Here is a 12,523-nt window from a genome sequence, read left to right as displayed (position 1 = left end):
TATGTTAGACTTGGCAATGAGCAGGTTTGTGACATACTTGGAGTGGGAGATGTACAGTTGAAGTTTCAGAATGGCTCTTCTTTATGGCTCAAAAATGTTAGACATGTTCCAGCAATCCGAAAGAGCTTGATCAGTACAGAGAAGTTGGATGATGCGGGTTATGTGACAGTTTTTGGGAACAACGCTTGGAAGATCTCCAAAGGTTCGATGACTGTAGCACATGGCAGCAAGTCAGGAACTCTGTACACTTTACATGTTTCAGAGGTTAAAAACCATGTAATTAATGTGATTGAGCACCCATGTGTGTCACTGTGGCATCGTAGGCTCGGACATATGTCAAAAAGAGGAACAGAAATACTTTCTCATTCTGGTTATTTGCCTGGGTTTTCATTTCAAGATTTCTAGTTTTGTGAGCATTGTGTTTATGGTAAGCAAACATAGGAGCCGCACAGATCAAAGAGGAATCGTAGGGACGAACGGTTAGCTCTTGTGCACAGTGATCTATGCGGACCAATGCCTAATTTGTCACTAGGGGGAGCAACGTACTTTTGTACATTCATAGATGACTATTCTCACAAAGTATGGGTTTACTTCTTGAAGCACAAGGATGAGGTGCTCAAGGTATTTAAGACATTCTTGGAGCTTGTGGAGAATCAGAGTGGTCAGAAGCTGAAGTGCTTGAGAACTGACAATGGTGGAGTGTACATTTCCAAAGCTTTTCAAGACTTTTGTGAAGCAAAAGGGATTAAGCGGGAACTTACTGCACCATATAATCCTTCACAGAATGGGATTGCAGAACGTATGAATAGGACCATACAAGAGAAGGTCAGAAGCATGTTGTCAAATGCTGAGTTGCCTGATGGATTTTGGGCGGAAGCAGTGGCTACAGCAGTCCATTTGATCAACAGGTCTCCTAGTAGGGTTCTGGATAAGAGTGCAGTGACCGAGATGCTATGGACAGACAAGGCACCTTCGTATAAGCATCTTAGAGTCTTTCGTTGTGAAGCTTATTGCCATATTCCTAAGGAGTTCAGGAATAAGTTAGAACCAAAGAGCAAGAAGTGTATATTTCTTGGCTACGGAGAATCGTGCGAGATGGGTTACAGGCTTTGGGATCCTGAGTCCAGAAAAGTTATTCGTAGCAATGATGTGCATTTCAATGAAGCCAAGTTTCATGCTAAGCTAGAGAAGATAGAGGAGATCAGAAGAGTTGTCTTCAAGGAAGATGGACCTTGTGCTAGCACATCAAGACAACATGGTCAAGCTCAGGAACAGCCTATAGTGGCTAGAGAGGCAGAATCAGTTGTGGTGAGACGTTTTGAGCATGTATCCAAACCACCTAATTGTTATGTGCCATCTCTAAATTATGTCATGCTCACGGATTGCGGAGAACCATCTTGTTACAAGGAAGCATTACAAGTGTTGACTCGAAAAAATGGCAGTTGGCCATGCAGTCAAAGATGAAAACTCTGCATAAAAACTAGACCTGGAAGCTAGTTAAATTACCACAGGGCAAAAAGGCTCTACCTTGTAAATGGGTTTACAGGTATAAGATCACCGCTCATGATAGTTAGCCAAAGTACAAAGCAAGGCTTGTTGCCAAGGGCTTTAAGCAAGAACAAGGCATTGAATTTGATGAAGTCTTCTCTTCAGTGGTCAAGATGACTACATTGAGATGCTTTCTTGCATTGGTTGCTATATTGGATTTGGTGTTTCACCAGATGGATGTCAAGACAACGTTCTTGCATGGTGATTTAGATGTGGAAATTTATATGTAGCAGCCAGAAGGGTTTGTTGAGAAAGGCAAGGAAGATTTGGTATGCCAGTTTGTTAAAGAGTCTTTATGGCTTAAAACAATCACCGAGGGCATGGTACCATAAGTTCCACAAGTTTATGCTTTCTCAAGGCTACAAATGTAGTGAGTTTGATCACTGCCTATATACAAAGAAGGCTAAGGATGGCAATTGGCTGATCCTTATTTTGTATGTGGATGACATGTTGATTGCTGGCAAACACTTGGAAGAAATTTCAGCTTTGAAGTCAAAGATGGCAAAATCATTTGACATAAAAGACATGGGTGAGGCAAGTCATATACTTGGTATGCGCATTGAGAGAGACAGATCAATGAAGTTGATTTGGTTATCTCAAACAGAGTATATTGACAAGGTTTTGCAACGTTTCAATATGGAGAAGGGAAAGGCATTGACTGTTCCATTGCCACCATATGTGAAACTTAGCAAACAAGATTGTCTTTCTTCCTGTGTCTGAGGAAGAAAAGGCTGAAATGGATAAGATTCCATATGCGTCTGCAGTGGGTAGTTTGATGTATGCAATGATTGCTACACGCCCAGATATTGCATTTGCAGTGGGAGTGGTTAGCAGATATATGTCAAATCTCGGCAGTGAAAGGTATCATGAGATACTTAAAACATACAAAAAGTATGCGCATATGCTATGGTAGTCAGGATTTGAGTGTCAGAGGATACACTGACTCAGATTATGTAGGAGACTTGGATAAAAGGAGATCTACATCAGGCTATGTCTTTACATTGGCTGGAGCTGCCATATCATGGCGATCTCGATTACAAGATTGTGTTACGCATTCTACTACAGAAGCTAAGTATGTTGCAGCAAATGAGGCATGCAAAGAAGCTATTTGGCTTGGTAGATTGGTAGCAGACTTGGGAATCAAAGTAGATATGCCAGAGTTATATTGTGATAGTCAAAGTGCTATACAATTGGCAAAGAATCCAGTGTTCCATTCGAAGACTAAGCATATTGATGTGAAATATCACTTCATTAGGGAAGTACTTGAAGACAAGCATATACAACTTCTGAAGATCCACACCAAGGACAATCCTGCTGATCTACTCACAAAGGGACTTCCACGAGAGGGCTTTGTGCATTGTCGTGAGTTATTGGGCATTGGATAGATGGCAGCCATGTAAATCTTTGTACATTTATGTTCATAGATTTACAGTTACTTAAAGTGCTACATTGGACTTTAAGTGGGAGGTTGTTGGGATTAAAACTCAAGTGGCCTCTTATACGGATATGGATGGCCGCCCGCCTAACTCACTTATCACTAACTCTTTGTATATACTCACTTATACTTTTGTGGATAATAAAGTTTTGGGAGATAACCCTTCAAAACGAATTCTCTGCGTACTGTGTAAGCTCTCTGTGTATCTCTCTGTGTGTGTGTGTGTGTGTGTGTGTGTGTGTGTGTGTGTGTGTGTGTGTGTGTGTGTGTGTGTGTGTGTGTGTGTGTGTGTGTGTGTGTGAGTCGATCCACGCTCCGCTCCGCGACTTCAAAACTTTCATGGCTTGCATCACTTAGCGTCTCAGCAATTGTGGCTTTAGCATTATCCTTAGAGTCAGGACCCTTCAAGATGCTTGCAAAAGAGATTCTTGGTCTAAGAGTTGCCAAAACTGTTTTCACCTTGTTACCATCCAGACAGATCATGCCCTGAGGCAGACCTGTCTTTAGGGTTTTCACCTCAAAGTTACATCCTTTAGCATTTTTTTCATTCATTCTTTATTTTTTCCAATAGAGTGGATCTTCTCAATCAGCCCCACTTTAGTAACCACCGGGGATAGATCCCTTCTAAGAGCGGCACCCCCCAACAAGGCTCCCATCAATGGTCATGATGATGGCCCATCGCCTTCGTCCATCGGGGTGATTTCTTTCTTTGACAATGCTTTACATGTCATAGTATCGATGCTTGTTGGTTGCGATGCAGACCCAACCCCCTTCGTCCATCGACAAGATACCTTCTTGCATCAGCAATTTCGTAGCCGTAAGCATCTGCGAGAACTTTATAAAGTCTCCTCCTTGGACAACTTCTCTGCATCCACATCCATGGAAAACTCCACTATGGAGCCACCCTAAGTGGTAGGGGAGAAGATGGCAAGAGGTGCCATAGACCTCTAACTAAGGTCACACGAGACAAGCCAAAAGCACCAAAAATGCTGGAAAAACCTGAGTAACACTAGCATGCCAAAGGTAAGCTAAAATAATCGTGCACAAGATGGGTAGCAGGGCAATAGGGCATATGAGAAGTGGCTCGTAGAAGACACGAGCAACCAAAAATGCAAAAAATGAGGTAGTTATTTCACTGAAAATGTGAAACTAAACACATTAGAGATGATAGGGCCGATGTTGGAAAGGGGGTACACACCCAAAACACACAATGTGTGCCTCACTGCTCAGGGTAACCACTGCACCCCAATCCACTCGATTCACCTTCAAAATCCACAAAAATTCACTTGTATACACTTGTTTTTGCTGCACCAACTTGCACACACACACACACACACACACACCTTTACACTTTATGGGAAGCTCCAACACCTATCACACACCCATGCCTCCATTCGCTTGATTATGACCTCATGAGGCCCTAGGCTCAAAAATGCTATATCTTGAGCTAGAGGCGTCAGATTTCAGCGTTTTAAAGTGCTATCCTAAGGTTTTTGGTGGACGTTCTAGATGTGGCATTCTTTTTGTATTTTGAGAACATCTCTTGTGTCTTTTCTCTCATGGCACATCACATCACTCATTAAGATTCACAGGCATGGATTTTTGTGTACACTTAAGTTGGGCTCTCAAAAAGCATTTTGTACGGTCATACATTTAAGTGACCGAGCAAACTTTTACGTATGTACTATGAGAAATAGAATTCCAAAAAACTACTTTTGTATTTTCCAGAATTACCTCTCTCTATGCTAAGTTGGCGTTTCCTACACATTAGGAGAACTTTGAACTCACTTTTGGGCCTTTTAGTTGTAGAGAGAGAGTGGCGCTTGACCAATGAGGGAGAGGCTAATGTTACGTTGAAAATCAACATTTAAGAGTAAAACTCGTTAAGAAAATAAGAAACAAAATTTTTGTTATTCAAATTATACAATGTCACACTTTCAAAGCGTAAATGCCGTAAACCGTACTAAGTTTGTACCGAAGAGTTTCAGAACTTGCATTGAAGGCTCCATCCAGTATCTATGTTCCCGCCCAAATGTAGCTTTGAGTAACTCTACTTCCCTCTCAAAACTGTCTTCACTTTTTCATATTTTCGTTAAATCTACTGTATGTCCTAGTGCACAGCATGACTACCTCTCGAAGGCCTAGCACTACAATTGACTCTGTTACCATATTAAATAGTTATACTAGAGATGATCAATCGTGGATACCATCTAGAATAACTATCAGGAGTTGGGTACTATTGCAGACAAGGAGGAGAAAGAGGAGGCAACACAATGATTTTGTGGAGGCTTTCAAGGGTCAAGTTAAAGAGTTTAGAGTGTGTGCACAAAGCAAGCGGGTGAAAGAGGTCCTCATATAACATGCTTTCCTACACGTAGACTTAAGGTTGCAAACATTTCCTCTTAGGTTTCCACGACATCAACCCAATTGTCAGGTATTTTGAGCATATATCTCATTTAGTGCATGTTTATTTCCAAAGGCTTATGGTTGATATGGTGCATATATTTATCCATCGAACAGGACGAACTGGCAACTAGTTGAGAGCAAAGTTGGGATTTTTGATGCTTTTCATGCATTTACTGGTGAGAAAATGTACCGAAGAAGATCGCACAAGGAGCTTGCAGATAATGGAATATTCTTTTATGATATGTCATATTTGGAAACCCGAATATTGTCTGCCTGGGGTCGTGTGACTCATTTGCCACTTCCATCATTTGAGAGCAAGGATTGGTCTTTGCTAGCGTCCCAAACTCATGAAAGCTTCAAGAATAGGTTGTTTCAAAATATACGGCTGAAAGCATGGGTTGGTGGTGCAAATAGTGGTGTCCTTGACACCTCTTGTGAGGCACTCTTGGATGGTGTTTTGTTGGAAGTTTTCAAAAGCCAAAAGATAATTATTTAATATTTCTAAAGGCGTTGTGCCAACCACTTTAACGGTTCTTGATTAGTCGAATGCAAGATCTCTACCTACCCCTTCAACAGTCTACGAGCTCCCGCTCCCTCTCCCTCTCCCTCTCTCTCTCTCTCTCTCTCTCTCTCTCTCTCTCTCTCTCTCTCTCTCTCTCTCTCTCTCTCTCTCTCCATTGTAAGAAGAAGGAAAATTGCAGCACGAACTTGTAGAGGGATCTTGTGGAGAATTGTCATAAGGTGTGGAGACTAACTAAGGTATAGGAGATCCGGATGGAGATGTTGCAGCAGGAGATTGGCCAATAGGTTGTGTCTGAGAAGCATCCTACACTCGATTGTCACCTTTTGTGGCATGTCGATTTCAGCAGTTTGGGAGAGCACGTTCCACACCAGCAACAACCTCCACACAATTTCCATGTTGGATGGGCAGCCATTGCTTGTGGTGTCGGATGTTTTGAAGAGAGGATTGTGCACGACAAGCCACCTCCAAGTACACTGCAGGGCTCCATGAAGCCCTCATTTCCAAACGCCGCATCAAACTATTAAATGATCAGTTTAACATGAGAAAATCATTTAGGAGAATTAGATATTGATTATTATGACATTACCTCTCTCTTGAAATCATAGTCGCCTCGACTATGGTGTAGAGAAGATAAAGCATATTCATGAGTCCTTTTATTAGCGGGTAGAGGATCCCTATGTTACCCTATGACATCATTCCACAATGGATGACTAGTCCATTTGGTGCTTGAGAGCCTGCACATTAGTCCTATCAATCTTCCATAGTAGAGTAACAAGCTCTACTTGGTGTTTGGGAGACGTCGTCTCCGCAAACTTGATCTAAGCATGCATACTACTTCATTTTTGTGCACAATAAAGAAAAAGAAAGTCTTATAAGACAAAAACTTTGTTCATTTTTAACATTTTGTACATTTGCTTACTCTTGGGAAGCATTGTAAGCATTGAAAAGGTTTAGGTTATCCTTTAATTGTATGCCTTGCATCCATCTAGCATCTTCAAAAGGATAATTATTAAACTTAATAAGATATCGTTGGATAGTCTTACCGCCTCTTAGTACCTTGTCTTCATGTCGGAGAATGGACTCGGGCTGCAGCACCTCCTCTTGGTCCTCAATCTCCGGTGGGTCTTCAATAGTTGGTTCTTGAGGTGGCTCTCCTTTGTAAGACTTTAATAGGCTCACATGGAAAGCATTGTGTATGAGCCAATGATTGGGAAACTTGATTTGATAGGCCATCTCATTGATTGGCCTATGAACCTGGAAGGGGCCATAGTACCTTATTGCTAGTTTAGCATAGTACTTTTGGTGTCCCGTAGGATTCTTGCCCGTCGTGTGCCTTAATCGAGCCTTGGGAAACTTTAATAAGACCCAATCGTTTTCCTTAAAGGCTGGGGCTGTTCTGTGCTTGTCAGCAGCAGCCTTTTGCCTTTGTTGTGAGATAGAGATAGCATCCTTAATCTTTTGAAAATATTCTTGTAGGTCTCGGCTATACTCATCTGCAACGAAGATCTTCCCATGTACCTTAAGTGGTCTTGATCAACTATCCTTATTTGATGATAGCCACTTTTTAGGTCAATCCTACTGAAGTAGGTCGATCCTTGTAGTTTATCAAATAGGTCTTCTACCCGTGGAACGGGAAACCTATTCTTGATAGTGATTCTATTTAGTGCTCTATAGTCGACACACATACGATATGTGCCGTCTTTCTTTTGCACTAATAGCACATGTGAGCAAAATGGAGATGAGCTAGGCCTAACCATGCCCTTCTCAACTAACTCATGCACTTGCCGCATAATCTTCTCTTGTTGAGCTTGAGAAACTCTATAAGGAGGTTTGTTAGGCGGTGAACTTCCTGGAAGAAGTTCAATTGCATGGTCATCATTACCTCGTCTAGGAGGTAGCTCACAAGGGATGTCGTCAATAAAAACATCTTGAAACCCCTTGAGAAAATTGGATAACTCTAATTCCTTTTGGTTGCTTTTATTTTCTTTTGCTAAAGCATTAGGTTCATTTTGAGAATCTTTAACAAAAATCATGTACACGGAAATAGAGCTCTTTATTGACTTGTTGAAAGCTGGTGTATGTACAATGGGGATAGTGTTACCCATTTCCTTAGCATCTATATACATGTCTTTTTACCTGAACTTAAAGGAGATTCTCCTTCCAGGGAATTTAACATTGGCAGTCAGGCGATCAAACCATGGTGCCCCTAGGATTACATCCTCATGCTTGAGAGGAGAGATAAACAAGTTCTCTTTGTCCACATAGCTTTGGACATGAAGCCTCAATTTCCCAATTAAGGAGTGAGTGAAGCTTCTTGCTCCTTGAAAGCATTGTTTGCGGGTAGGACATCTCCCATCTCATAGGCTTGTATGCCTAGCTTGGTGGCCAACTCTATAGATATAAAATTGTGAGTAGAACCAGGGTCAAAGAGAATAGAAGCATCATGTTCTCTTACCTTTCCCCAAGCATGGCATAGAGGAGATCCTTTGTGGTGAGTTTGGTGAGTCTCCTCCTCTTGGATTTCAACCAAGGTAGCTCTAGGAGGATCTTGGAGGTTGTTCTTCTGGGGACAAGCGCGGTACGCATGCCCTTGTTCGCCGCACTTGAAACACCGGTTATCCTTGTGATAACGCTCAAGCTCTTCAGGAGAGAGTTTGTTTTTACCTTTGTAAACTCCCTTCTCTTTAGCTTTGTTGGAGTTGCCCTTAGGAGACTTTTGGACATTGTCCTTCCCCTTAGGCTCGTTGGAACCCTTGTTTTCCGTGGACTTATTATTTCTTTTAGCCCCTGTTTGGAAATTGATTCGAGAGGCCATCATAGTATGGTGTATTACCGCCGATATGGTACGTGGCCTTTGGGAGTTGACATACTCCACCATTTCTTTGTTTAAGCCTGCACAAAATTGTTGCTTTTGCTCTCCAAAATCCAACTTTTTGAAGACAGTGGCTTTGAGTTGTAGGTCCCAAAATGTGTCTACATATTTGTGGATGGATTCATAGGGAGAGAGATTTAAGCTTCGCCATTCAGTGAGTACTTTGTCTTTGGCATCGGTGGCCAAAAATTGCTTCATAATGGAAGCTCTTAAAGCTTTCCATGTTCGCGGAGCTTCACCGTTGGCTCGTAGGCTAGACCACCATTGCTTGGCGTACTTTTGAAAGTGCATAGCTACATGGCGTAGCTTAGAGGACTCCTTGAAGCCCTCATCTCCAAACGCCGCATCAAACTGTTGGATAAAGGCCAAGACTTTGTCCGTAGCACCAAAGGTGACATCATAGGTAAGGAAAGAGATGCTCTTCCCTCCCTCTTTGAACTTCTCTAGCTTGGACGACCTCTTCCATGCGGCATAGGATTTCCTATGGCCTCTTCTTTTTGATGGTTCAAAGGTTGCACCATCACTTTCTTCAGAAGGTGAAGAATTTGAAGAAGGTGGAGAAGAGGGTGAGGTGACCTCTTTCTTGCCTTTTTCTTGTCTTGATCTTCGTCGTCTTCACCATCAATTTCATAAGAGGAAGAGGATGAAGAAGATGGAGAAGAGGGTGTCCTCTTTCTTGCCTTTTTCTTCTCTTGCTTTTTATCATCCCTCTTTGAATTATGGTGTGGAGAAGGGTGCGATGGTCTTCTCCGCTTTGGTGGTGATGGAGAGCGTTTAGCCCGTCGTCTTTGTGGAGCCATCTCCACCGAGGTGGCGGGAGACTTACTTCTTTCTCGTTCCTTTGGTGGAGGCCCTTGAGTTCTCCTTTGGGAAGGAGATGCATCATCAAGAAGTAAATTCTTGAGCCCTTCGTATGGATTCTCTTCTTCTTCTCGAATCGGGGAGAGACCTCTTTTGGAAGTCTCACAAGGAGGCTTCCTAGGTGTTCTCTCATCATGGTGGTGAGCTTGGAGAATCCATGAGCACGGAGCTGCCGTTGCACTTCACTTTGGAGAGATGGATTACCCATGGCTTGTTGAAGCCTAGAAACAAGATAGTTAACAAGAATCGGAGCATCATTAGTAGCTTGCTCATTAGCAAAATCAAAGTTATCAACATTAATTTCACTCTCTTTACTATTGTCAGCCATTCTAAAAACTTTTAGGTGTACTTTGGAACTTCAAGCCCTAGTTGCTACTCCTCTTTACCCCTTTAGAAAAAGCACTCAAGCTACTGTACCCGTGGCTCGAATACCATTAATTGCAAGGAATAGAAGAGAGAGTCTTTCAACACCAAAACAACACCGGTTCCTGTCAAGCTTCTAATAGCTCAATAGTGGTTAAGCCGTAGGCAAGCCACATAGGACTCCACTATTAAGACCATAGCTCTCGACGGTGATGCCTCGTTAACTGCACGAAGGCAGGCGCATTGCAAGGCTGAAAAATCCCTATTCTACTTACTCACAAGAAATTAATAATACTAACCATTTATAGCTAGCTTGAGGACCTCCCTTCTTGAGCAATAAAAGAGAAACCTTGTGCAGTGATACCAATGTAACATTTAGTGGCCTAAAAACTTGTGTGTAGCGGAAATTAGCATGAACATAGTGGGCATTTCATTAGAATAGATTCCTAATGAGAATTACAAGAGTGCTTGGGTGGAGAGAGCAACAAAAAGCATAACACCTAGTTAGATAGCATGAACAATAATTTCAAAAGAGAGAGAAATTAAGCTATTGACAACAGTTGAGGACCGGATTTGCATGGAGCCGGTCCCCCCTCCAAAAGGCTTTGTTTTATGGTTTCTCCCATCAAGAGAGACATTGTACAATACAATTCTTTCTGTTCCTTCAAGACTAGCTAGTGCAATGAAGATGAAAGCTTCATGCACTAAGAAAAACACTTAGCAAACACAACATCAATTATCCCCGGTCTCAGACCCAAGACCTCACACACCTTCAAAGATGGTGAGAGCTAGCAGGGTATGAGAGTAGATTGAGAGGAAAAAGGAGTATCTTACGAGAAAGATGTACATCTCCTCACATAATCACTCATATTAGCATAGCGTAGCTTAGTAATTAGCATGGTAGAGGAGATGAGCATGCATTGAAGCTTGGCTCTTGGTTGGATTTGCATCACAAAGTCAAGAGTTGTTGGTGTAGGCCTCCCTTCTCACAAGCTTGGAGTAGGTGGTAAGCTTTCCATTAAAGCTTGAGAAAGAGAGAGAGTCTTCTTTACTTCACACATGAGATTGTGTGAGTGTGTGTGTGATAATGCCTTGCAAAAATCATCTCTCTCTCTCTCTCTCTCTCTCTCTCTCTCTCTCTCTCTCTCTCTCTCGGGCGACCCCTCTTGCTATTTGCTCTTCCTATTCTCTCATTGGACCTCCCTAGGGCTAGCCAATGACAATTAAGTAGCATAAGTGATAGCCTTCTGACATGTGTCCCCCTTTCCCCTTTTGTGAGAGCTTTAGGTAATTTAATAATTCAACTAAACTCTCATTGGACCCCTTTGCCTCCTGGCCAATAGGAATCAAGCAAGCCATTGGGCTGCTGGATGCTCATTGGACCCCTTGGGAGACTGTCCAATAGTCTTCTAGAGGACTTAATTCTCATTGGTTCTTTTATTAAGTGTTTTTAAATTAATTAAACTAGATTCACTCTAGCCTAATTCTCATTGGTCCACCTCCAAGGCCATCCAATAGGAATTGGGTACACCTTGTGGGCATCTGGCCTAGGGAGCTGACATGTGTCCCTCATTCCCTTTGTGTAAAGGGAGCTTGTGTGTGTGTTTGTGGCTTTCTCTCTCATCCCCTACATGCAAGGCTCGCCCCCTCCTAAGTAGGGATTGTAAAGACTTTTTTGTACGCACACAAAGCATCCAATTCCCCTATGGTTGACCTTTGGACACAACCTTTGAATTTTGGAACCTCAGCATTTTTGAAGTCTTACTGGGATGAACCTTAGGGTCTTTTTAGCCCATTGTTGTACATGGCTCTTTTGCAGATGGACCCCCCTTTGGATCCCTATTTTCCCTCCTTTGGATCCCTACTGTGGCCGGTCTACTAGTTTAACCAATATTCTAGCTTTTTCTCCCCTGGCACTTCCCCATATTAAATGATCAGTTTAACATGAGAAAATCATTTAGGAGAATTAGATATTGATTATTATGACATTACCTATCTCTTGAAATCATAGTCGTCCTCGACTATGGTGTAGAGAAGATAAAGCATATTCATGAGTCCTTTTATTAGCGGGTAGAGGATCCCTATGTTACCCTATGACATCATTCCACAATGGATGACTAGTCCATTTGGTGCTTGAGAGCCTGCACATTAGTCCTATCAATCTTCCATAGTAGAGTGACAAGCTCTACTTGGTGTTTGGGAGACGTCGTCTCCGCAAACTTGATCTAAGCATGCATACTACTTCATTTTTGTGCACAATAAAGAAAAAGAGAGTCTTATAAGACAAAAACTTTGTTCATTTTTAACATTTTGTACATTTACTTACTCTTGGGAAGCATTGTAAGCATTGACAAGGTTTAGGTTATCCTTTAATTGTATGCCTTGCATCCATCTAGCATCTTCAAAAGGATAATTATTAAACTTAATAAGATATCGTCGGATAGTCTTACCGCCTCTTAGTACCTTGTCTTCATGTTGGAGAATGGACTTGGGCTACAGCACCTCCTCTTGGTCC

The sequence above is a fragment of the Adiantum capillus-veneris genome, chromosome 20 (genome assembly GCF_014529385.1).
Source record: "Adiantum capillus-veneris isolate H3 chromosome 20, ASM1452938v2, whole genome shotgun sequence".
Taxonomy (NCBI): Eukaryota; Viridiplantae; Streptophyta; class Polypodiopsida; order Polypodiales; family Pteridaceae; genus Adiantum; species Adiantum capillus-veneris.
The sequence above is the reverse complement of the archived record's forward strand: the minus strand, read 5'-3'. Positions refer to the sequence as shown.